The 26,079-nt window shown below is 42.0% G+C and overlaps 1 long non-coding RNA gene across 2 annotated transcripts in view; it reads left to right on the plus strand.

The window, feature by feature from the left end:
• Window positions 1–26,079, plus strand: part of LOC134355666 (uncharacterized) — a 107,149-nt gene that overhangs the window by 21,474 nt on the left and 59,596 nt on the right. The window contains exon 3 of one of the 2 annotated variants that reach the window (XR_010020151.1): window positions 3,952–4,124. The exons of the other annotated variant lie outside the window; for it this stretch is intronic. This is a non-coding gene — a long non-coding RNA (uncharacterized LOC134355666). Of the gene's footprint in view, window positions 1–3,951; window positions 4,125–26,079 lie in introns of those variants that run through there. 2 annotated transcript variants of the gene reach the window in all.

The following is a 26,079-nucleotide window of genomic DNA, read 5'->3' on the forward strand; positions in this document are numbered from 1 at the left end:
CTGTTTCTGGGGGTAGTCAGACATCCTGTGTCTAATTTCAGGCAACTTAAAGTAAGATGAGAGAAACACTAGACATGGAGGAAAAAGCACCAAATGTCCTGCCAAAATGACATGAAAACAGGCATTTGCTGTTGTTTCTGAATAAATGCTCCATCAACTTCAGACAAATCACTGAAATCCAAATGTTGAAGCCCCGAATGCATGAGTCCATCATTTTCTCCACCAAATGGAGTCCTGCTGCTTTCCCACTGTTGTAGTGCATTGAACACTGTGAAGTTACTGTTCTTGTTCAATAGATGTAAATTAAATTCTTTACAGAAAGCCAACTCTTCTCTATTTCAGTCCAAGTACCTTGTAACAATGTGAGAAGTTTTAATTACTGCTAGTCAGCCTCTCTCGCATTGACAATGATATGTGGAGACTCATTTTATTGATTCGTTCTATTTTAAGCATTTTAAAAATCAAAAATTCACAACTTCTCCTGCAACTTTTCTTACTTTTATTCCACAACTTTTTGGCACTTTTCATGACTCTTTTCTCTACTTAATTTAATACTGAATTAATCCGTCCTAGTTGCCTCATCTTTTTCAGTAAATGTGCTGCTAATTCACAACCCTTCAGCCTGATTGGTTAAGGAGATACACAGTTTCTTGGCCTGCTCAGTATGTCCCAATCACTTACTGCCAAGTCAAAATATTGAAAAGTTTACTTCCAGATACTTCGGTACCTCCAACATAGATAGTCTGTGGCTTGTAGCGAAACTCGTTTTATGAATAATGATCCATTCCAATTCCAATTCCTGCATGTTTAATAGACATACACAAGCTAGAAGTTTGGAAGTTGTGCCCAGGCCTTTGTGATTGAAAACCCACTGTGTGTAACTTTTTTTTAAACATGTCCACATATACTGTAAGCTTCTCCCTGAACATATTTGGTTTTAATAGCACAAGAAAATTGATTGACTTGTCTCATATCCAGGTTTCTGCTTCCATTGTTATTTATTTATTGTCACAGATGACAAGAACAGGCTGTCATAAACATCACTAAACAGTCTGCACAGCCTAATTAGATTGGATGACCTCACCTGCAAATGCTGACAAACATTTAACAGTTTGACACCAGTTACCTAACATGCAAAGGCCAAAAGTCAATTGCCTGTTTGCCTTTTGTTTAGAAAAATGAATCTCACAAAAAGTTGTTGTGCCCTTTTTATGTTTAGGTTATGCTGACCTTGTGTCATTCATAACACTATATTAGAGAAAGTTGCAGGCAACAACTGAACATATTTCATTCAAATTCTGTCTATACTTTGCACTTTCACTCCAGTATTTATATTCCTGAGAATATCTCAATGAACATTTGCAATATTGTACTTGTTATTAATGGGCTAACAATCAAGTGTGCTTGTTAATTAAAAATTGCAATATTATTTCCTCACCAACAATGAAAATATATTTCTAAAACTTCTTTACAATAAATACAGTTCGTAAATTCTTAGTTACATTGTTCTAAACATGCTATGTTTGTGTAATATATGAATTGCCAAAGTCCTCATTGGCTCTCAGACACATGTTGTCATAACAATTGAGAAAGTCCCACATGTTTGAGCCCAACAATTGAACTACAAGTTCCATTTTCTGTTCAAGTATTTTGTTTTCTTTTTTTAGTACAATGCTTATTTTCAACTTCAGGCTGTTAATGTATCTATTACTGCATTTTATATTATTTAACTTGGAATTGGTGGGAAGAAATCTCAATAAAAGGAAACAGAGTTTTGGCAAGGTCTATCTCTGATGAGTATTGGAGAGACCATTTTGAAAGTTTGAAATTTTCCAGTTTACTTTTCAACATTTTTCACCTACATTTTCCTCTTCTCCTGAACCAGCCTAGAGCACATTTCCACAATATCAACCCTACTCTAATATATCATCCAAGTCATAGGCCTGGAAAGATTTAGAGGCCAGCCAGTGATGAGACATAGCTAATTGTCGCTTCCCTTTAAGTCCGCATAGTCACAAATCCAGCAGTGAGCGTAGAGTAAGGAGAGAAAGAGAGATTTTCTCTGCAGCCTTTTCCACTATCTATTCTCCACCTTCTTCACCACCAAACAGACTGTAGCTGAACCCGTCCTAATTTTACTTAGCTCTCTTGGTGTCACATTCTTTCATATTCTTCTCCAACCAAACAAACTATCAATCATGGTTTTGATGCTGATAATTGATCACTAACATTGATGGCCTCTGAGGCGACACTGTTGGATTTCTAATCAAATATTAGGATACCTGAATAATAGGAATGAAATTTCAAACTCAATATAAATGCACAGAGAGAGCTGAAAACAGTTAACAGGCAGGTAGCAACTGAGGAAAAAGAAACCATGTTAATGTTTCAGGCCTCTGTTAGAAATATTTTTTCTAGATTTGATGTTTTTTGACATTCATTTACCATAAATGTTTTCTGATTGGTATTACTCAATAGCTTCACCAGAATGGATAGAATTCTGTTAGACAACTCTACTAAGGAATATGCTTCCAAAAGGAATTTCAAACTATTTCAAATTCTATCCAGTTTTTACTTCATTCTCTCAGTTACCATCCACGTGCCAAGCATTTTAATATTATTTTGGCACACAATTATCCCATCTACCTTAACTTGATCTTTCAAAGTTAGAAGTTCAAAGTAAATTTTGTTATCAACGTACATACATGTCACCATATACAACCCTGAGATTCATTTTCCTGTGGGCATACTCAGCAAATCTATAGAATAGTAACTATAACAGGATCAATGAAAGATCAACCAGAGTGCAGAAAACAACAAACTGCAAAAGCAAGTATAAATAAGTAGCAATAAATAACAAGGACATGAAATAATGAGATAAAGAGTTCTTAAAGTGGGATCATTGATTGAAAGAACATTTCAGTGATGGGGTAAGTGACTGTAGTTATCCCCTTCTATTCAACAGCCTGATGGTTGAGGGGTGGTAACTGTACATGAACCTGGTAGTGCAAGTCCCAAGGCTCTTGTACTTTCTACCTGATGGTGGCAGCAAGAAGAGAGCATGACCTGGGCTGTGGGGATCTCTGATGATGGATGCTGATTTCCTATGACAGCGTTTCGTGTAGATGTGTTTAATGGTTGGCTGGGGTTTACCCAAGTTGTCCTGGGCTGAATCCACTAACTTTTGTAGGATTTTCCATTCAAAGGCATCGGTGTTTCCATTCTAGGCTATGATACAGCCAGTCAGTATACATCTCACTGCATGTCTTTAGAAGTTCACCAAAGTTTTAGATGTCATGCCAAATCTCCTCAGACTCCTAAAGAAGCAGACGTGCTGCTACACTTTCCTTGCAATTGCACTTACATTCTGGGTCTGGGACAGGTCGTCTGAAATAGGAAACACAAAATAATCTGCAGATGCTGGGATCAAAGCAACACTCACAACACGCTGGAGGAACTCAGCAGATCGGGCAGCAGGTTCCGCCTCCATCTACTACCCATTGTGTTTTCCCCTATTCCTTCTTCACCTTTCCTGCCTATCAACTCCCTGCTTCCTCTCCCCCACCCCTTTATCTTTCCCCTTACTGGTTTTTCACCTGGAACCTACCAACCTTCTTCTTCCCACCCTCCCCCCACCTTCTTTATAGGGCCTCTGCCCCCTCCCTCTATAGTCCTGGCGACTCATCGTTTCCACGGATGCTGCCCTACCTGTTGAGTTCCTCCAGCATGTTGTGAGTGTTGCATCTGAAATAGTAATACCCAGGAATTTAAAGTTGCTAACCCTCTGCACCTCTGATCCTCTGATGAGGAATGGCTCATGGACCTTTGGTTTCCCTCTCCTGAATTCTATAATCAGTTTGTTGGTCTTGCTGACATTGAGTGAGAGGTTGCTGTTATGACACCAGTCAGCCAAATTTTCAATCTCTCTTCTATATACTGATTCCTCACCAGCTTTGAATCGGCCCCCAACAGTGGTGTCATCAGCAAGACTGAACATGGCACTGGAGCTGTGCTTAACCACACAGTCATAGGTGTAAAGCGAGCAGAGCGGGGAGCTAAGCACACGGCCCTGTGGTGCACCTGTGTTGACGGAGAATGTGGAGGAGGTTTTGTTCCCAATCCAAAATGACTGGAGTCTGTAGGTAAGGAAATCCAGGATCCTTTTGCATAAGGAGGTACTGAGGTCAAGGTCTTGGAGCTTATTGATTCATTTTGATGGGATCATGGCTATAGTTGTTAAAAAGCATCCTAACTTATGCACCTTTGCTGTGAGATTGTATCTGCTGTGGGCTTGTTGCTCCTGTAGACAAATAGGAGTGGATCGAAGTTGCTTCTCAGGCAGGAGCTGATATGTTTTATCACCAACCTCTCAAAACACCTCATCACTGTAGATGTAGTGCCACTGGTTGATAGTCATTGAGGCAGTTCACCATGCTTTTCTTGTACACCAGTGTAATTAAAGTCTGCTTGAAGCAGGTGGGTACCATACACCACCAAAGTAAGAGGTTGAAGATGTCTGTGAAGACACCAGCCAGTTGGTCAGCACAGGTCTTCAGTACATGGCCAGGATCAAATAGGCCAAATGGTTCAAACCCAAGAATGAATAGAGTATACAACCTGAAATTCTTACTCTTTGCAGACATCCATGAAAGAGGGAAAAAAAAAACAGAATGAATGACAGAAACACCAGAATCCCAAAGACCCTCTCCCCCTTCCAGGAGCAGAAGCATACACCATCTGCACCAGCAAAAGCACTTCCCCACCATACAAGCAACAGCAAAAGCTCCAAAGAGACCTTGAGTTAGAGTCTATCAAAAACTACAGTCCATAACCCAGCAGTCTGACATCTTGGACAGGCTCTCTTTCACTAGCCCCTGGAACAATGAGAGTGGGAGACCAGCAATTCACTGTTCCGATGTTACAATCTTCTGTACCGCTTCTCCGAGTCACCCAACACAAGAACCAACAGGCTCTCATTCTCCATCAAAAAGAGAGAGAGAGGATCACTTGAGTATAGGGGCCTTCTTCCAAAAGCAGCACACACCGCCTGCTGCCTCGATGTTTCAGTCTCTCAGAATGCTTCAGTTGGCAACATCGGCGAGAAACCAAGTTGTCTACAGGGCCACACCCCAAAGGCACACATCTTCCAGGCCGTGTTAGGCGATATCAAAACGCCAGGCCACAAGGCCAGTTGGAGAACTGCAGTTTGACCTGCAGCTGTAGATCACAGTTTCTGACAGGACCCCAGCCACCTTGAAAAGGAAAGAAAGACATGAGAAAAGAAGAATAAGCTGTTTGGGGGTGAACTGAAAGAAGTCACCTGGGTCTACAAAAACCTCCGCCAATGAATTCATTAAAATTTGCCGTGTCCCTAAATTTCCAAATTTCTTAAGTGTGATTATCAACCTGATCATTTAATGCTTTTCTTCATCGATGTTATAGTTTTTAATGTAGGACTTCCAGTTAGTAGAAGCCAAGTAATATGACTTGATTAAGAAGGACATCAAGCAAAACATCATGTCTATAATAATTAATTCATCTACACCCTCACAGTGGATCCACGAGTAACTGGCAAAGACTGTACAGTCTTTCCCTTTTCCTGCATTTATTTAGACTCTCTACTGGATCACTTCTGCTGCTTGTTACCACTGCCCCAGTGGTTTGTCACAGTTCTGCCAGTGATCCTTTGTATGTGCTTGCAGATCAAACAGTGGCAAGTGCATTACTGGGCTGGAAACTGAAGTTAGGGTCAAACAGTAGGCCTAATTAAATGGCTGTGCAGGCATCGATGAACAAGCATCAACATGTCTGATGCACTCTGTAAAACCTTACCATTCCCCCGAGGGTTTGAATATTAGTTCTTCCTTTTCTGTGTCTTTCAATTCTACTCTGAATACATTGTTGTGCTTGTTATTGCCTCTCGACCTTTCATTTCTGGTTAGTCCATGACATAATGAGGGAGATACATTGGGACAGGTGAAGAGCTAGTAAAGGTTTCCCTCCCGCTGCATACTTATAGGTGGGACCTTTTCTTTCTCTTCACCCTCCCTCTCTCGTAACTTGCATCATCCCCTTCAGCTTCCAGAATTTTTTGGAAAGCCTCCCTGACAATTGTGCATTTAGTTTTTCTATTTCTCATTGACACTTCCTCACGGAGTTGGTGCAGAATATTGGAACACAGAAAGATGATAGCATTTCAATCTACCTTGCACTGCTGCCTCTGTGCTGGAGAGAGAGAGAAAAAAAGGGAGTTAGCGCACGGTAGCGTAGTGGTTAGCATAACACATTATTGTATCGGCGACCTGGGTTCAATTCCTGCCGCTGCCTGTAAGGAGTTTGTATGTTTACCCCATGACGGTGTACATTTCCTCTAGGTGCTCCGGTTTCCTCCCACACTCCAAAGATGTACTAGTTGGTAGGTTGACTGGTCATTGTAAATTGTCCTGTGATTAGGCTAGGATGAAATCAGGGGGATGCTGGGTGGCACGGCTTGAAGGGCCAGAAGGGCCGATCTCAATAAATAAATAAATATTGCCAACGTAGAAGCTTGTTGCCTCTCTCGTTCTCCCTGTACATCTGTTCACTGATCCACTCTCGTCTTTCATCATCTTGCTTTTTGCTCCAGATTTCAGCATCTGCAATCTCTTGCATCTCCATTTTCCTGAATCCATGTACTCCGTGCACTTAGGCCACTTCCGATTTAAGAATTCACTGAGAACTTTTCTCCGTTCTACTTTAAATCCTGCAGTATTTACTGAAACAGTAGCAGGTCAGATGTCTCCACCTTTCCATTGTTAAATTCAATCCAAGTACACAATTTCCTTTCTTGCCTTTGACATATTGTTGGTCAAGTTATCCAAATGTTCTTAAAATCACATCAGCTTAGCTGGCCCACGCTGGGACACCAGAAATGTTTACCTTTCTCCTCCAGTCAACTAATGCAGAGGCCAATGGACCACTCAGTGTGATAATATTTTTAAAGGTTTTATTACTCCTCACTATACACCTTAAGCACCTCCATATCTCAGTTCATCTTCAGCATCAAACCCTTACAATGCTTGTCACAGTGCAAATGGCCACATTTGCTCCGAGGATACTTGATCTTCTCTGGCCCATCACTCAGGGTCTTTTCTCAATATTTAGTCCTAGGTTATTGCTGCTTGTGTCTTTGATGTTCCCTCTTTCATATATTTCTTTCCAACCTTCCAGAATGTTTGATGATGTACATGTGCAGGACCCTTTTAGTCTTCTCATATTATCCATCCAAGGATCATATAAACAGGGCATTTCTTCTTCATTGTCCTCTTTTTAATTGTCCTGATGTAGTGATCATTGTAGTCACAAATGTTACTCAACCTTTAGCTGACAACTTCAGTTTAATAGTTCTCTGATTTATCTTCACTTCTTCCAACAGCTTGGAACTCATTGTGGGTTAACTTCTTTTCCCATCATGCTTTGTAATGATTTAACTGCTGGGCATGTGGCTACAGTAGAAATAACTCAAGGGAAGGGCAAACAGTAATGTAAGTTAGAGCAAAGAACAAGTCAGCCTTTGAGAGATGGAATTGAATGTTTGGTCAAAGAGCAGGATCATGGGGAGGTTTTTAAGGCAAAATATTGCAGGGTTGGATGGGGATAAATGAAGGCTTCAAAGTGAAGGTTTCAAGAAACATGAATTGAATGAAATTGATGGACCGATGAAAAAGAGAGGAATAACCAGAAAGCTAGAGTTCTATAAGTGGAGAATGGCACTGCAGTGGATTACATGAGCGGATGCAGCAAATTCACACAACGATATCGAGACAATGAAATTATATGAGTGGTACAACCAAAGTAGCTGAACTATGGTAAGTCTTGATGAGTGACTGGGGCAGTGTGACACCAAATACGTGTGGGAGATTCCTTGACTATTTCAAACTCATCAAAATAGTAGATAGAATAACTAAACATGTGGATAGCATGGACAAAGGTTTGCTGGGCTAGTGAGCTTGATCTGAAGACACATAAAGCAATCCAGAGAGAGAGGCTGTAATACAGACATTTTTCTAAGATCACTTTGATACGGGCTAGTATGGTGAAGCACTGAAGGATTCAAACAGGGAATGTCTATAAATGTACTTTGAACTTTGACTGTGTTGCAGTGAGGCTGCAGTGGTTTACTAAGGCCTGCATTAACAGTTCACGTTAAAAGTTCGAAGTAAATTTATTGTCAAAGTACACATGTTACTATATAATGCCTTGAGATTCATTTTAATCCAGGAATTTACTGGAAAATAAAGAAGTACAATAGAATTTATGAATCTCAAGGCAAAGTTCAAGAGAAGACAGATTGTGCAAATAAAAACAGAATATTGAGAACAAGAGTTGTAAAGAATCCTTCAAGGTGAGCCTGTAGATCACACAATCATTTCAGGGTTGTGGTGAGTGAAGTCATCCTCGCCAGTTCAGGAGCCTGATTATTGTAAGGTAATAACTGTTCCTGAACCTGGTGGTGTGGGACCTAAAGCTACTGTACCTCTTGCCCGATAGTAGAAGTGAGAAGAGAGCATGGCAGGATGGTATGGGTCGTTGATGATGGATGCTACTTTCCTGTTGCATTGCTCCAAGTAAATGTGCTTGGTGGTGGAAAGGGCATTGCCTATGATGGACTGGGCTTTATCCACCACATTCTGTGGCCTTTTCCATTCCTGGACATTAGATTTTCCACACTAGGCTGTGATGCAGCCAGTTAGTATGCATTCCACTATGCACCTATAGACGTTTGTTCCAGTTTTTGATGACATGCTGAATCTGCACACACTTTTAAGAAAATAGAGGCACTTGCTGTGCCTTCTTTGTGATGGCCCTTATCTGCTGCTTCCAGGACTGTACTTCTAATATGTTAACGCCAAGTTTCTTAAAGCTACTGACCGCTCCACCACCAATCCCCTAATGAAGACTGGCTCATGGACCTCCAGCATCTTCCTGCCGTAGTCAATAATCAGTTCTTTGGTTTTGCTGATGACGAGCAAGATCCACTCAATCAGCTTTTCACACTTCCTCCTACATGCCTCCAGATGCCTGGTGTCAATTGATATTATCAATAAAATCAGTTCATTCATCATGCAGATTAATTGTTCATTTTATGCCATACTGAATCAATTCTGTAACAAATTGTGAAGCTCATTATGCTAAAGGAGAACGAGTTGATTCCTCTGTTGTATATTATGAAAAATACAGATTTGGAATACTGACATCTTTCACCAGCAGGTGATGCCATTTATTCTTCAAGCAATGCATTCTGGGACAGATGATATGATTGGGGGCTGATGCCATGTATTGGCTAAGATGTCCAGCTGAAATTTTTAAACATCATGTATTTATTCTATTTGTGACCTACAGGATTCAGATCTTTTATGTCACATCCTTAGTAATGAAACAAAGATTTTTTCAGAACACTGGTTAAGGATTTTTTGTTTAAATTTCAATTCAACACTTTGATATTTTTAAAAAATACTGAAACTCTTCAATGTAATGATTCAGGTTGACTTCAGCATGCTTCAAGGGTGTTGAACACATGACACCGTGGTGTACAAGGTGCATTTGTTGAACATTAAACAATCACAGAGGCTGTTAAGCAGACCAGGTTTAATTTTAGATATAACTTGCTGAGGCCTCTAAGTAAAACTGATTTTGGTATCACTGATTGGCTCAGAAGTCGATACGAAAGGCGCCTTGTTGCAGTGAGCTTGCCCTACTTTGTGATAAAAAGCTCAAGGTTACCTCCCTGGCTGGAACATTGTTTACATTCAGAAAGCAGGATAAAGCCAGCTAATGAGATTGCCACTTCATGACATTTCCTGCAGTGTGTTCTGTCTAAATGAGTTAAAGGTGGTATTCATTTTTCCTATTTAAAAAAAGCTTACAGCTTTCAGCCACTTTGTGTGGCTGCTGTCCAATACTTTAGCCTTCACCTTCCCGGGCAATCTGAGCTGTGGCAGTTTTCCATTTTGCTCACTTTCTCATCCTAATTAAGCAAGCTTCAATATGAAGTTTACCAAAGGAAGTGTCGTCTAATGCTACACTGTATTATTCAAAGTATGGGGGAAATCAGTGAAGAATTTATTTCTGTTGTAGTATTAACTTGGGTATCTAAGTTTCCAAAGGTATTGCACTTTTTTTTTCATCATATGTATTATTAGGGCAGCACGGTAGTATAGTGGTTAGCACAACACTTCACAGTACAGCCAACCCAGGGTTCAAATCCCACTGCTGTCTGTAAGGAGCTTGTATGTTCCCTCCGTGACCATATGGGTGTCCTCCAGGTGCTCCAGTTTACTCCCACACTCCATGGTCTAAAGACATGGAATTTAATTGGTCATTGTAAATTGTCATGTGAATAGGTTAGGATTGAATTGGGGGATTGCTGGGCAGCTCAGCTCAAAGGGCCAGAAGGGCCTATTCCGTGCTGTATCTCAATTAAAGTTAACAAACAAATAAATAAATGCATACACTTCAAAAGTACAGTCATCCCTCCATATCCACGGGTTCTGCATCCACGAATTCAACCAACCGGGATCAAAAAAAAACCCAGAAGTTCTCTCTCCCGCACTCATTGTTTGAGCAAGAACAGACTTTTTTTTCTTGTCATTATTCCCTAAGCAATACAGCATAACAACTACTTACATAGCATTTACATTGTATTAGGTAGTATAAGTAATCTAGAGATGATTTAAAGTATACAGAAGGACGTACGTAGGTTATATGCAAATACTACGCCATTTTATATACGGGACTTGAGCATCCGCAGAATTTGGTATCCGCGGATATGGAGGGCCAACTGTATTGTGTGGGTTTCCTTGCAATCGCAACATTCTATACTCTACTACTTTGCAGTGGATAAAATGGCATCTCTATACAAATGAAACACTTTTACCAGGACTTGTACATCAACTTGGCTCGTTAACTATTGCTGCTAACAGCTATGTGACTCAGCGGGGCGAAGGCCACCTTTCACAAGCAATACACATCTTTGGTCAATATGATCTTGTGTTCAACCAAGCAGAAACATTGGGATAGTCTCAGTAAAAGTACCTTGATTTGAGCAAATGCTGTGTAAATACTGCCCATACATATTTATCGGTAGCCCAGAAATGACAGATTGTACACTGCATAAAATTATAAATAAAGTATACTTTCCAATTTTCAACTTTATCAAGCAGTTAACAGAGAAAGAAAAAGACAGATAAAACGGCCCATTACAGTTACAGACTGCTGGAAAACTGTGCTGGAGAGGTAGTAAAGGGGGACAACGAAATAGCGGACGAACTGAATAAGTAATTTGCATCAGTCTACTCTGTGGAAGACACTAGCAGTATAACGGAAGCTCGAGATGTCAGGGGGCATGAAGTGAGTGAAGTTACCATAATCAGAGAAAAGGTTCTTGGGAAACTGAAAGGTCTGAAGGTAGAGAAGTCACTCGGACCTCATGGTGTACACCACAGAGTTCTGAAAGAGGTGGCTGAAGAGACCATGAAGGCATTAGTAATGATCTTTCTGGAATGGTTCCAGAAGAATGGAAAATTGCAAATGTGTCTCCACTCTTCAAGAAAGGAGAGAGGCAGAAGAAAGGAAACTATAGGCCAGTTAGCCTGACCTCAGTGGTTGGGAAGATGATTAGTTGATTATTAAGGATGAGGTCTGAGGGTACTTGGAGGCACATGATAAAATAGGCCTTAGTCAACATGGTTTCCTCAAGGAAAAATCTTGCCTGATAAATCTGTTGGAAGAAGTAACAAGCTGGAGAGACAAAAGAGAATCGGTTGAGTTGCGTACTTGAATTTTCAGAAGGCCCTTGACAAGGTGCCACACATGAGGCTGCTTAACAAACTTCAGCCCCATGGTATTACAGGAAAGATTCTAGGATGGATTAAGCAGTGGCAGATTGGCAGGAGGTGGAGTGGGGATAAGGGCAGCCTTTTCTGACTGGCTGCCAGTGACTGGTGGCATTCCACAGGGATCTATGTTGGGACCAATTCTTTTTATGTTATATGCCGATAATTTGGATGATGGAGTTGATGGCTTTGTTGCAAAGTTTGCAGATGATATGAAGATAGGTGGAGGGGCAGGTAGTTTTGAGGAAAGAGGCTGCAGTAGAACTTAGACACATTAGGAGAATGGGTAAAGAAATGGCAGATGATATATAGTGTCATGAAGTATACTGTCATGCACTTTGGTAGAGGAAATGAAAGGGTTGACTATTTTCTAAATAGAGAGAAAATATAAAAATCTGAAGTGCAAAGGGACTTGGGAGTCCTTGTGCAGAATTCCCTAAAGGTTAATTTGCAGCTTGAGCCTGTGGTGAGGAGGCAAATGCAATGTCAGCATTCATTTCAAGAGGACTAAAATATAAAAACAAGCATGTAATGTTGAAACTTAATAAAGCACTGGTGAGGCCTCACTTGGAGTATTGTGAAGGGTGAATTTTTCTGAAACCTATCGAATGGTGAAAGGCCTTGACAGAGTGGATGTGGAGAGGCTGTTTCCAATTGTGGCAGAGTCTAAGACCAGAGGACATAGCCTCAGAATAGAGGGGCATCCTTTTAGAATGGAGATGAGGAGGAATTTCTTTAGCCAGAGAGTGGTGAGTCTGTGGAATTCTTTACCACAGGCAGCTGGGGAGGCCAAATCTTTATGAATATTTAAGGCAGAGGTTGATAGATTCTTGATTGGCCAGGGCATGAAGGGATACCGTGAGAAGGCAGGAGACTGGTGCTGAGAGGAAAATTGGATCACCCATAATGAAATGGCTGAGCAGACTCGAATGGCTAAATTCTGTTCCTATATCTTATGGTCTTCTGGTCTTATGGTCAATTGGGTCTCTCCATCGAATGGGATCCTCCAGCGTCTTCCCTGGTGATCTTCTCTCTGCACCTCCTGTCAAACGACCCCAAAACAGACTACTGTCCTTCAAAAAACTCCTCCCATCTAGCTCTGGAGAATATTCCATGTCAGCCCCCTTCTGATTGGCTGACATAACATTCCTAATTTCGACAACATTGCTCTTTATCTTTGGCGGAATCCACAACACTTTTACCAGCAAGACATGCTGCCTTTACAGAAAATTGCTGGAATAAAATACTTCACAGCATAGCAGTAGAAATTTTATCTGGGTCAATACACTACGTTTCACAGCAATTTGATTTTTTTGGAGAAAAGGAAGGAACAGAAATTCAATGACCCTTTGCTCAGTTACTGAATATGCCTGATGTTCATTCTATTCATAACAATTCAATGAAAATCCATTAGATCTTCATGTGAGAAGGTCATCCATTCTGGTGGATCACCATTTAACTTGTAGAAATCAAAATCTACAATATATGGTCATTCAATTTGTCCTCAGGAACAAGAAGAATGTTAATGGAGAGATTACAAGGGAGGTAGCTCTAAAGAAAGAAAGAAATTATGAAAGAAAGATTCATTATTTATTAAATCAGAAAATAAATTTTCCAGAATTATACTTTTTTCTTTGCTCATCCATGATATAGAATCATAGAAAGTTCACAACTTAAGAACCATTCAACCCATCATATCTGTGCTAGTCGAAAAGATATCCGAGGTAATTCAACATTCAGCACTTGGTCTATTGGTCTTCAGATACAGTATTGGTTCTTCAAGTATATATCCAGGCATTTTTGACTTCCTACTCTTTTTAGGCAATGAATTCTAGATCACCAGCAGTCTCTGGTTAAATGATGTTTAGCCTAATCTCCCATCTAGTTCTCTATTATCTTGAACCTTTGCCCCCTGGTTTCTGCTGAGGAAATAAATCCTTCCTATTTACTCTATTTAAAGCCTCATCATTTTATACATCTCAATTCATTCCTCCCTAAGCCTCTTCTGTTCCAAAGTAAGTAATGCTAGCTTATCCAATCTTATTTAAAGTTTTCCACTCTTGGCAACTTCAAAAATCTCCTCCGGAAACTGTTCTTTCACATTATATATTTAGTTCATTTGTTGCCCCAGTCGCAAGAAAAGAAGCATTCTACCTTTGTGAATGAGTTACTTATTAAAGAAATTAGCTTCAGTTGAGGTTTTAACTGACATGAATTTTGATCACAGAGCTTCCTATTTGACTTATAAGACACCTGGGATATGCTTTACAAACATATGGTGAGCTCCACTGTTATTGAAAGAGGGGTATGTTTATGAAATCTCCTCTTACTAGCTGCTTGGTTGTTCATCAACATTCACAACTAGAATAGAAGTATGCATGAGCTCTGTAGCTGTGCCAGGGTGACACTTCCTTTATAGGTATACGGCTTTATAATTCACAGTAAATTAACTGCACCTCTGAGAAAGGTCACCAGAATGGACAACATGGGAATTGAAATTCAAACTAGCATGTGTAAACCAAATTCCAAAAGTACAGGGCAATTTTTATATTGATTGTGGCCATGCTGCTCCTAGACAGGTATTTTTAGACTAATAGAGGGTGTCATGAAGTTTAGAAACACTTCGATCATCAGTATGAATCTGGTTTCTCTTGGTAGCTATTAATATTAATTCAAAGAAAACAGTTCAAAAAAGCTCAAAGTTCAAAGTAAAATTTATTATCAGAGTACATACATGTCACCATACACTGTACAGCCCTGAGATTCTTTTTCCTGTGGGCATACTTAGCAAATCTAGGGAACAGTAACTGTAAACAGGATCAATGAACAGCAAGCTGTGCAAATACAAATATATATAAATAGCAATAAATAGTGAAAGCGTGAAATAATGAGATAAAGAATTCTTAAACTGCTTAGTGGGAACACCAGAAATAGAATGAATGTTGTTATCCCCTTTTGTTCAAGAGCCTGATGGTTGAGAGGTAGAGACTGTTCCTGAACCGGCTGGTGTGAGCTGTGATGCACTTGTGCCTTCTACCTGATGGCAGCAGCGAGAAAAAGAGCATGGTGAGGATCTTTGATGATGGATGCTGCTTTTCTACACAATGTTTCGTGTAGATGAGTTTAATGGTTGGGAGGGGTTTACCCATGATGTACTGGGCCATATCCATTACCTTTCGTAGGACTTGTAGGACTTTCCACTTAAAGGCCTTGGCGTTCCCATACCAGGCCATAATGCAGCCAGTCAGTACACTTTCCACCACACATCTATAGAAGTTTGTCATGTTTTTTTGATGACATACTGAATCCCAGCAGACTTCTGAGGAAGTGGAGACACTGTCGTGCTTTCTTTGCAATTACATTTATATGATACATCCAGGACAGGTACTCTGAAATAGTGACATCCAGGAATTTAAAATTTCTGACCCTCTCCACCTCTGATCCTTTGATGAATACTGGCTTATGGACCTCCGATTTTCCTCTCCTGAAGTCTATAATCAACTCCTTGGTCTTGTTGACATTGAGTGAGAGGTTGTTTCTATTACACCACTCAGCCTAATTTTCAGTCTCCTTCCTGTATGCTGATTCATGACCACCTTTGATACGGCTCACAACAGTGGTGTCTTCAGCAACCTTGTATATGGTGGTGGAGCTGTACTTAGTCACACAGTCATTGATGTGAAGCGAGTAGAGATAGTGATGCTTTTTATTTTGTAATTTGTTCCTTGATCCTATGCCTCACATTCTGTGGGTAACTTTAGCTTCGTGAATGGTATAAAATGAATCATAGAATGAGTTGGGCACATGTCCCATCTGATCTTTGTTCCACTGACTTCAATAATTCAAATAAAGTGATTTTACACTATGACCATCTCTAAATACCAGGTATATGCGCATACAATATAGTGAGTTTTAAGACTCGGCTTTGCCATTATTACTCCAAGTTCAAACAAAGGCCATGAAGCACATCTCTAGACTGCATGGTAAAATTATCATGGGCTGTTAAGTGATTCTAAACAAGTCAGGGCAAGGCCGTGTTAGGTCTGAACAAAGTGTTGAAGTTAATGTGGAGCTAAAAGGTTATTATTTCCAAAACGTGATGTGAAATTAGACTGCTAAATTTCAATATTGGATATCTAAAACATTAATCAATATAATCCGATCCTTATTCTTCCACCTGTAGTAAAAAGGAAAATTTCTTCATTAACGACCCATTAAAATACATTGTGTGGCCGAGTCCATTGGTATTGCGGAAGATTTAAAATAGAAAAGTATTTCTAAAGTTATTCAAAACATTTGATTAATTGAGTTCTTATCTTGACTCATAGTTTAAATCGAGGATTCCTTGATAACCCATTCCAGACACCTACCATTCTCTGCGTAAAATCCTTCCTGGAACTGGAATCACAGATGGACACTAGACAACAGTGGCAGAACTTGCACAATATTATTTTGTACAAGGGGAGATTGGTTAGCTGAAGTAGTAATGACCTATCACTCATGGATGGGCCTAATCCCTTTGATAGAGAGAATTATGATATACCCACATGAGCTCCCAAATAAAACATAGAACGCAGAACACAGAACAATATAGCACTTGACGAGTCATTTAGCCATGATGAAATGCTAACATTGATGCCAAGTTATACAAAAATGTCTTTGCCCTATCTATTATCAAATTATACAAAAATCATGCCAAATTATACAATAATGTCTTCATCCTGTATACCATCCATATCTCTCCATTCCTTTCATATTCAAGTTTGCTGATGACATCACTGCTGTAGGGTGAATCAAAAGTGGTGACAAATCCTTGCCTTAGCGGGAGTACAAAGAAGGTTCACCAGATTCATTCCTGGGATGGCAGGAATTTCATATGAAGAAAGACTGGATGAACTGGGCTTGTACTCGTTGGAATTTAGAAGATTGAGGGGGGATCTGATTGAAACGTATAAGATCCTAAAGGGATTGGACAGGCTAGATGCAGGAAGATTGTTCCTGATGTTGGGGAAGTCCAGAACGAGGGGCCACAGTTTGAGGATAGAGGGGAAGCCTTTTAGGACCGAGATTAGGAAAAACTTCTTCACACAGAGAGTGGTGAATCTGTGGAATTCTCTGCCACAGCAAACTGTTGAGGCCAGTTCATTGGCTATGTTTAAGAGGGAGTTGGATATGGCCCTTGTGGCTACGGGGGTCAGGGGGTATGGAGGGAAGGCTGGGGCGGGGTTCTGAGTTGGATGATCAGCCATGATCATAATAAATGGCGGTGCAGGCTCGAAGGGCCAAATGGCCTACTCCCGCACTTATTTTCTATGTTTCTATGTTTCTATATAGGAGGGAGGTTGAAAATCTAACTGATTGGTGCCACAACTTCTTACTCAATGTCAGCAAGACCAAGCTGATTAATGGCCTTGGGAGGAGAAAACCCAGAGGTCCATGGGGATCAGAGGTGGGAAGGGTCAGCGAATTAAAATTCCTTGGTGATATCATTTCTGAGGAACTGTCTGGGTCCAGCACACAAGTGCAATTACAAAGAAAGCACAGCAGCATCTCTACTTCCTAAGGGTGTGTGAAGCTTGGCATGACATCTAAAATTTTGACAGACTTCTATAGATGTGTGGTGGAGAGTATACTGACTGGCTGCATCATAAACTGGCATGGAAATGCCAATGCTCTTGAATGGAAAATCCTGCAAAAAGTAGTGGATCATGGGTAAAACCTTCCACCATTGAGCATATTGACAGAGAGCGCTATCACAAGAAAGCAGCATCCATCATCAGGAACCCCACCATCTGAGACATGCTCGCTTCACGCTTTCCCCATCAGGAAGAAGGTACCTGAGCCTCATGTCTCACACCAGCAGGTTATTGCCCCTCAACCATCAAGCTCTTGAACCAAAGTTCACTTAACTTCCCTTGCCCACTTACCGAAATATTCCCACAATCTTCTGACTCACTTTCATTTCATCTTCTCAATATGTACTGTTTGTTTATTTATTTATTTATTCATCCATTTATTTATTGTAACCCTCGTTTCAGCTAGTGGCTTAACCTAGTGGATGATAGCCCCGGCCCAGCCAGATTTAAGATGCCCGATTGTCCCCATTACAAATCAATACCATGAAATAACAAACAGTACACAATATGCGATTAAATGATTGAGCTTTATAATTCTTCATTTGACTATATGGTTACTAAAGAAACAGAAAAGAATAGGACCCATTCTCATGAAACAGTCTAATGTGCAAACGTTGGAGCTCACAGTGTCGTCCATTTGTCCCCGTTGAACTCCTCCGAGCGTAGCCGACACTCAGTCCCATGCTCCTCACTCCACTGCATCCAGCGGTCTACCAACTCTTTCGTGTCCTCCATCCTCATCGCTTCCTGACAAGAGACTGCAAAATCCCTGCTCCCAGACACACGAGAAAGAACAATATCCCGTTCATTTGCTAACATGCCCCGTTACCTCTGGTCATAACCGCAACATTTCTGCTACAGAGAAACCATTAGCCTTAGCAGTGAAACATTACAGAGAGGTCATTACATTAGCAGTGAAACCTTACAGCATGTTACACTCTCCCCAACAAATTTACTTATGTCCTCATGACGTTGAGATAATTCGCCAACCCTTCCTGCAAAACACAAAGTCTATTCCAGATGTACAAGGCAGTGACATGGCTCCCCAGAACGGTAGGGATCACACTTTTCCCCTGGTGCTACATAGGCCAGCCCATCCGGTGATCTCCTAATTCTCTGAGACCTCCGCACCCCCTCAACTAACCCTTCAGGTTCAGATATTACTGGGGATACTACTTGTCTACCTGGTGAGGCCTCTCTGACAAATCACTCATACCCACCTGCAACTTGGATGCTTCTGCCCCGTGACCCAGCCCTGCTTCATGCCTTGCAGGATCCTGCTGCAACCCAGGCTGTCCACAGATAGTTCCCCCGACTTCACCTGACTCAGCAGGAGAATGGCTGGAAGTCTCTTCCTCAATCAATGGGGAGATAGCAAAAGGCAGCATATACCACACATCCAGGTCCTCATTCTCTGAATCAGTATCCCTCTCAGGAGTGGGGGCCTAACCTCTCCTGCTGTGGGCCCTGCAGTCGCCCCGCATTTCCAGAGTCCTCTTTCTAGGTGAAGGCTCCAAGTCGGGCTCTGGGTCTACCTGAACCTCTTGTCTCAGGGACAGCAGGTGGTTCTGATGGAGAATCTTAGCAGGTTCATTCCCATCCACTGGTTTCACCTGGAAAACTGGTAGGTTTGGCATTTGATTTTCCAACACATGGGGCTTAGCCACCCAGCAATCCTCTAACTTATGTTTCCCAGGTAGTCCCAAATTCCTTATGAGGGCTCGGTCTTCCGGCAGGAGTTGGGAGAACCTCACCTTTTGATCATATGCTCTCATTATTTCCTTGATTCTGTTTGGCAGCTGCGACCCCAGCTAATTCATAAGCTCTTTTCAGCTCTCTTCTCATATCAGACACATACTTCAGATAAGTCTTCGGTGGTAAATCACCTTCATCAGTCCCAAAACAAAGGTCAATAGGCAACCAGGCCTCGTGCCCAAACATCAGATAGTATGGCGAATACTTGGTAGCTTCATTTTGGGTACAGTTGTAACAGTGAACCAGATGTCCAATATGTTGACTCCACCTGCTTTTCTTGCTGATTTTCAAGGTCCTGAGCATATCTAGCAAGGTCCGATTAAACCTCTCGGGCTGGGGATCACACTGCGGATGATAGGTCGTGGTCCTCGACTTCTCGACTCCAAGCATGCCCAGTAACTCAAGGATGAGTCTGCTGTCGTAATCCCGTCCCTGATCACTATGTATCCACCTGGGAAGGCCATAATAAATGAAACACTTCTCCCATAACACTTTGGCCACTGTAGACACTCTCTGGTCCTTGGTAGGAAAAGCCTGAGTATATCTGGTGTAGTGGTCAGTGATGACTAAGACATTCGCCACGTTGCTGGCATTGGGTTCTATTGACAGAAAATCCATACACACCAGGTCCAGGGGCCCTGCACTCTGCAAGTGGAACAAGAGAGCTGCCCGTGTAGGCAGTGTCTTCCGCTGTATGCATTGAATGTACGACTTGCAGTATTCTTTGATCTCCGACTTCATTCAGGGCCAATAAAACTGGTCTCTGAGCAAACCATAAGTCCTTTCAACCCCCAAATGTCCAGAATCATCAAGAAGTAATTTCAACGCAATCCTCCGATACTTCTCTGGAAGAACCAGCTGGCAACGCCAAGGGTGGTCCGGGGGTGACGTGACCCAGTATAGGATCTGGTTCCACAACTCAAACTGAGGCTATTCTCTCAGTAATGGAGGCACCGCCACGTGTTTTGTCTTCTCTGCCTGAGCCACGTCTCCCTTTTCAACTGTTGACCAAATGATACTGATGCCCGCGTTATCTCGCTGAGCAGCTGTCACTTCCCTAGAACTCAATTCTGGCAGCTGATTTGTCTTCAGAGCAGTCAGGTTACAGTAAACTTCGGGAATGGCATCTTCAGAAGCTCCCAATTGATCCACCTTTCGATCCTGCCCCTCCTTTCCCTCTGCCTTCATGGTGATGGCAAATTGACAAATAGCCTTTACCCCCAGGGCAGGAACGCTCTCCCATTCCTCGTCCCTGACAAGTCCCTCATGCGCCTGTTGGACCAAAGCATCAGCATCAATGTTCCTGCTTCCCGGCCGGTACTTCAGGCTGAAGTCATAGGCAGACAGCACCACCAACCACCGATGGCCTGTGGCATCCAGTTTCGCCAAGGTCAGAATATAAGTTAGGGGGTTGTTGTCTGTCCTCACCTCAAACTTGACCCTGTAGAGGTAGTCACTCAACTTAGCCACCACTGCCCATTTCAACGCCAGAAATTACAACTTGTGCATGGGATAGTTTTTCTTGGAGGGCGACAGACTCTAGCTGACAAACGCAATGGGCCTCAACCTGGAGCCCTGATCCTGATACAGCATGCCCCCTAAACCCTATCAGCTGGCATCCGTGTGCAGTACATACGGCAATCAGAGGTCTGCAAAAGCCAGCATCGGAGCCTGGATCAGCAGCTCCCTCAGTGACTGAAAGGCCTCCTCACATTTTCCATCCCACCTTGGTCCATAGGGCTCCAATGGGCTAAGATACTATCCACCCTCCTGTCCTTTTATCCCCCTCACTTTCTTTCCCAAGGGAGGGTAACTACACAAAAGCTAATTCAATGGGTGACTCACTTTCACATAGCCTTTCATGAACCTCTGATAGTAACCACGGAACCCAAGGAACGAGCACAAGCGCTCACAGTCTGGGGTCTTGACCAACTGATCACCGCCTCTATCTTAGCTGGATAAGTAGCTACTCCATTCATGAGACTATGTGCCCAACATAGCTAACAGACGTTTGGCAGAACTGGCACTTGTCCAGGGAAAGTTTTAACCCTTCAGCTTTCAGGCAGCCCAGCACCTTCAGCAGCCTCACTTCGTGTTCTTCCAAGGTGGATCCAAACACTATGAGGTCATCCAGATACACCAATACCTCAAGCAAGTTCATATCCCCCACCGTCTTCTCCATGGCCCACTGTAAGGTCGCAGGGGCTCCCGAGATGCCCTGGGGCATCCGTTCAAACTGGAAAAATCGCAGAGGACACATAAACAACAACAACGTGACCTGCGACCCGGTGGCGATTGTGGCTTTAGCATACGTACCTTCTATCTGTAGTGACACACTGGAACATGGTCCCACTAAGCATTCAGGAATTGGGCCTTTTGCTTTCAGCGGTTCCTTGGTACATTGCTGGGAACGTGTTCCCTCAGGGACACCAGGCCGTTCCCTCACTGGGTCTGCTCTAAGTTTTCCCAATGATTCTCTCTGCTTAGGCACCCAGGGGCTCACTCTTCTTCTTGCGTGATACCTGCTGCCAGCAGTCCTCCGCATTGTTCGTCAGCTTAGAGGATCCATCCCCCCATCAGCTCCATCATATGGGGGGGGGGGGTCACATCTGCTGATAACAGCCAAAACATCTCCATTCTCAACTCTGCCACAATCTCCTCTACCGCTCCCCAGTGTAGGCTGTCCGTGGTCACTTCACCAAAGGGGACTACTACCGAGGACGTATTCTCCTCTTCTCATACCTCTCTGATCAGCTCAACAAAAGATGGAGGGTGTGTGTCTTACGAGACTGTCAGAGGCGCCAAGCAATCAGGTCCTGGGCCTGGCGCCCCTGGCTATCTGGTCCACTCTTAACTGATCCACCTCAGCCGCCTGAATGAACCCTATGCACTGCAAGCAATTTAGCTGCCTCTCTACCCAAAAAATATAAGCTGCAAGCTTCTCCCCCTTCTCCTGACGCATGTTCTGAAAGCCCACCATGAGCTCTATGGAGCTTCCTGTCCGGCCAAAAGCATTGTCTAGTGCTTGCAGGTAATTGACAGCTGTCGCTTCCGGATACCGCAACCTGACGGCTCTCACAACATCAGCAACACCCCCCATTCAAACTTTCAACCAATCTCTGTCGCTTTATGTCATCAGAGCACTGCCACTCATCTGACACACTGAGAGGTCTGCTCTGCCCACGAATCATACTCCTCCTCCCCTTGAGGGGTGGGCGTTATCCAGAGAATAGACGGAGCCTACCATAGCTGGGACTTTGTACCTGATTTTTCCATTTATTGGCCTGAAAGATAAGGATGGATACTAACTCAGAATTCTCATTTATCACTGGGGGACGTGGACTAATTAGACATTCCCAATCCAACTACTCCTTCCGCTCACTCCTCAGAAATGATAGAACCCTGTCTTTGAAAGCTCCGCCCCGCAGCTACCGCTACGTCAGTGCTGGTCTGCATTAAAATGAGAGCTGCGCCCACCATTTTATCAAACTTCCACCCACAATCACAACTTTAACAGTACTTAACAGGCGAGTCAACAATTCAGCCGGAGTACGAATATCTGCCCCACTGGTTCAATGCTCAGGGTAATCACACAACATCCAATGAAATCAATCCGGATAAGCCCCCACAATTGTCACCCTCAGTTCAGCTCGCAGCTTAATCTCGGGGATGATAGCTCCCCGCCCGGCCAAACTTAAGAAATCTCATTTGGGTGGATGCTGCGCGATGTGTCCCCTATTACAAAACAGTACCACGAAATAACAAACAGTACACAATATGCGATTAAATGTTTCAGCTTTATAATTCTTAATTTGACTATATAGTTCGTAAAGAAACAAAATAAAGAAAAGGGGCCATTCTCATGGAACAGCCTAATGCGCAAATGTTGGCACTCACAGTGTCATCCATTTGTTCCTGTCGACCTCCTCCGAGCGTAGCTGACCCTCGAACCCTCGCTCCTCACTTCACTCTGTCTAGCTCTCTACCAACTCTGTCCAATCACACCTCCTGTCTTCAGCGCTTCCCGACAAAAGACCGCAAAATCCCTGCTCCTGGACACAAGAACAAAAAATATCCCGCTCATTGGCTAACATGCCCCGTTATCTCTAGTCATGTCCCAAACATTGCTGCTACAGAGAACCCATTAGCCTTGGCAGTGAAACATCACAGAGAGGCCATTATGTTTCAGTGAAACCTTACGGCATGTTACAATATTTATTATTATTATTATTATTGCTAGTAGTAGTAGTAGTTTTAGAGGTAGTAGTATTTCTTTCTTTTTGTATTTGCTGTTGTTTTTTCACAATGGATTGTACTCCCTGTTGATGTGGCCTTTCTTTGATTGTATTATGGTTATTGGATTTATGGAGCATGCCCTCAAGAAAATGAATCTCAGGGTTGTTTTCGGTGACATATATGTACTTTGAAAAAAATTTACTCTGAACTTTGATCTTTGATGTGTCTATCTAAAATCCTCTTCAACTCTTCCAAACTGCCTGTTTTCACCATAAGGAGCTTCAAGTATTTCAAATGTCCGGCGAATTCGGATGTGCTTTAAACTCTCCCTCTCTCATCCATAATTATCTTTCCTTAAATTTATAATTTACTTTATTATTTAGAGATACAGAATGGCATCAGGTCCTTTCAGTCCCATGAGTCAGTACCACCCAGTTACACCCATGTCAGCAATTAATCAACTAAACCTAACGCTTATGTCTTTTGGATGTGGGAGGAAACCGGAGCACCCGGAGGAAACCTGCATTGTCAGGGGGAGAACGTATAAACTCCTTACAGTCAGCTTCAGGAGCTGAATATGAGTATCTACTGCTGTAAAGTGTTATGCTAATGACTATGCCACCATGCTTGCGAACAGGTAAGGAAATACCAACCAAAAAGGTCCCAAATTTGGGGATCAGAAGAATCTAGACTAATTATTTGCATCAACATTAACAGCACTACTGTGGCTGCCTATTCAGTGTTGCAATTAGTGTTTCAGAGTTTCAATGAGTTAGATGAGCAACTGAGTTTATATCTGGGCTTACAGAAAACTGTTGCTTATACATCTAACAGTGCCAATTTATTCAGAAGTTGTCAACTTAAAGAGTGTAGAAAGTTAACCATACTGAAAGAAACTATGGAACTTCTCCAAACCTCAGCAGAATACTTTTGCCAGGAATGCAGACAGTTATCGACTGTTGCACACAAATTAGGCATGCAGATAGATTTTTGATCTGCAAGGGAATAAGGGTTGTGGGTAACACAGAAGAAAGCTGTGGCCAAGATCAAACAGAACATGAATTTACCCAACAGAGGGGCCAGTACAACATGATCATATTTCTCATGTATTCCAGTTCAGTTCCTGAGTTCAAAACCAGAGTTGACGGATAGATTTTAACTCCTCATGTATGTGAAGAATATAAGAAACAAAGTTAATTCAATTCAATTAGTAATATCCAGTCACACCCTCTCTGTTTGTTTGTCACAAAATACAGCTTCACATTTATTGCTGGAAAGTGCATTTGACAGAAGAGAATAGAACTGGATTTGGCCTTATAAAAAAGTCACTGACCTGAAACTTTGGCTATTTCTTTCATTATGGAGGTGCTGACTGATTTGCTGAGCATTTCTGGCATTTTGTGTTTTTGTTTTGGATTTACATTGGCTGCAGTTAATTGCCTCAGTTAGAATTGAACTGGTTTTATTTCCCATCAACCCAATCAACTTACCTGTTAAAATATTGCAACCAATTTAACAAAGGAATAATGCACTTTCGAAATACAAACCTGAAAGAAGCCAACAACTTTTGGAGAGCCTGGGAGAAAAGACTGGCAAAGGATAAAAGAACTCATTTTATAAAGGCAGAATCATGAAGGCTTTTGTGTTTGCAAATAAGGCAGGATTTGCATGAATTCATCTATTTGTCATTTACAACAGTTTAAGCCAAATTTATTGTCTGCATTCCTTTCTTCCTGTAGTTTCCTCACCAAATCATATGAGGAGGACCACATTTATGCATACTGGATTAATCTGTTCAACCTCAGGCAACTTTAAGTGTAAAAGCAAATCGACTATAAGGTAGCAATTAGCTTGTCAATTTGGTCAGGCATCTGTGGAAAGAGAAACACAGACCCTTCATCAGATCCAGGATAGAGAAAAAGCACCCTATATAGAAGGTGGGGGAGGGTTGGAAAAACCAAGGTGAATGACTCTGATGGGATGTCCTTAAGGCTGTGATGAAAGTTAGTCATTTTAAAAAATAACCAGGTCTTTGAATTAGTAAGACCTTTAGAGAGAGAAAACATAAATAAAGGACCTTAAAAGTTGAGGATGCATGTGGGGAGTATAATAGCAAATAAAATCTGGGAAATTAATGGGTGAACAGAAGTGATCACATGATAGATAACCAGCCTTTGTTGGTGAAGGTTGAGGAAGTGGGTAGGGCCAGGCATAGACAATGCCACAAAGTCATTGAACCCAAGTCTTTGGTATTTTTCTCTTTTACAGTGGCCTAGAATTTCATGCATTCCTAAATAGAAGCGTTAAAACAGAAAAGAGCTTTGTATCTTTTTTAAAGAAATGTGCCTTTATGTGCAGTCTTTATGCAATAACATGGGCATTTTTGTTCTTTCAAATTTAATATTGAGCCTAAAATCTGCAACATACCCTTACCAGTCAGAGGTGCAACTTAATGAAAACCTCCACTGGAATTTCATGCAATTCCTGGCATTTACCCACACAGCTGTGATGCTGGGTCACAGGCTTTAAAGAGATCCATGCAACTCACACATATCTTTGTAACAAGTAATCATTTTGAA

This window comes from Mobula hypostoma, chromosome 13 (genome assembly GCF_963921235.1).
Source record: "Mobula hypostoma chromosome 13, sMobHyp1.1, whole genome shotgun sequence".
Lineage (NCBI taxonomy): Eukaryota > Metazoa > Chordata > Chondrichthyes > Myliobatiformes > Myliobatidae > Mobula > Mobula hypostoma.